The following is a 1,925-nucleotide window of genomic DNA, read 5'->3' as shown; positions in this document are numbered from 1 at the left end:
AACTTTTACTTACCAAGTATCTAGATCTATTTGTCGGCATTCTGTATGCATTTATTGAGGAGCGTTCATGTGCTCATGCATTTAAATGTGGGCATGTGGATGTAAATTTTCAAATGCCTCTGGACAACAGCACATAAAATAAATAAAGCAAATAGGTCTCCAGCTTCCTACCTCTCATCTCTTTCTCTGCTCGATACTTTTTTTGTTTTTCTTTCTTTTTTATCATCTTTACACTTGAATACCTCTCAGTAATGTCTTCGTGAGGTCAGGTTGGGCGGGGTTAGGAACGGGTTGCTAAGGGCGGACGCTCCGATGTCCATACCGATCTTGAAAAAATGTATACAGATATATCGGTAGCGGGAGTGAACAAAAAAATCTGTTAACATTATCGGATATTCCCAATACCGATGTTCCGATATTTAGCGAAGAAATTCCTATGCATCGGAATCCATTAGTTGAATCTCAATATATCGATATATTTGATTTATGAATATTGTAAATAGCAATATATACAAATGTACACATACCAGCAAACCAACATGCGTATGTTAATAAGTAATACGTATATGCACCACACACGCAAATAAATTTTGAGGCAGTAGTTTCACCATTATTAACCTTTAGTGTTAATAACGACGATTTAAAATGAATTAAAAAATGATTAAGATAGTCACCTGACCTCAGTTGTTCAAGCCGTGGCTTGCACAGAAAATTTAAAATTAATTACCTGTTTGTCGTTCAAAACAAATTAGCAGTGTCATCATTTTACTTCAATACAAATCTTTTGTTTATACTTGCATACACCTTTACTACACAATAAATGTTACTTAGTTAGCTTGGTAATTGTAATGTTTGGTTGACTATTTGGTTGATATGGGATGGTTGATTGGTTGATACCTTTGGTTGATATGGGATGGTTGATACTTTTAGTTGATATGGGATAGTTGATTGGTTGATACCTTTGGTTAATATGGGATGGTTGATTGGTTGATACCTTTGGTTGATATGGGATGGTTGATTGGATGATATCTTTGGTTGATATGGGTTGGTTGATTGGATAATTAGTTGCACAGATAATCCTCACATGGTCATTCATCAAGATGGCAACGTGTAAAGACTTGTTTAGGATGGCTATTTGAGTGGAAGTTTTTGGCTGACTGGCTATTTATTAACGACGTCATCAATATCATAATGGCGTTTTCATTGTCATCATCATTTAGTGCATAGGCATAATAAACTTTATCATCATCATCATTTTTGTTTTTTACGTCGTCATCATCATCATCATTACTCTCATCATCCTGTTGTAACGTATTTGTGTTAAATTTAATCTAATACTATTTAAAATTAGTTTTCTTATCGGTTGAAAATTTTTTGAAATAAATTGGCTTCGTGTTGTTACTACAGCCAGTCAGTCAACCAACCAACTAACCAACCAACCAACCAACTAACCAACCAAACAACCAACCAACCAACTAACCAACCAACCAGCCAGCCAACCAACCAACCAACCAACCAGCCAACAATTTCTAGTTGAACTAAATAAAATTTCTTCTCGAATTTTTAAATGAAAAAAATTGCTGGCTTTATGGCTGTAGAAAAATTTTTTAATTCAATTTTTAATTCAATTTCCATGCTATTATAACCAATTTTGCAGTTTTCATTGCTGCCTATCACCATCCTCATCACCACCACAATCATCATCATCACCATCATCATCACTGACGTTCATTTGTGACGCCACCATAAATGACGTCACCATCATTAATGGCGCCATAATTAGTTGGCATCGTCATCGTCATCTTCATCCTCTTCGTCACCATCATCACAATCATCATCATTACCATTCACATCATCAGCCATCATCATCATCACCATCATGTGATAACATCATTAAGACTGAGCATCGTTACAATGCTTATTTG

This window comes from Helobdella robusta, assembly GCF_000326865.2.
Source record: "Helobdella robusta unplaced genomic scaffold HELROscaffold_3, whole genome shotgun sequence".
Taxonomy (NCBI): domain Eukaryota; kingdom Metazoa; phylum Annelida; class Clitellata; order Rhynchobdellida; family Glossiphoniidae; genus Helobdella; species Helobdella robusta.
Note: the sequence above shows the minus strand (reverse complement) of the source record.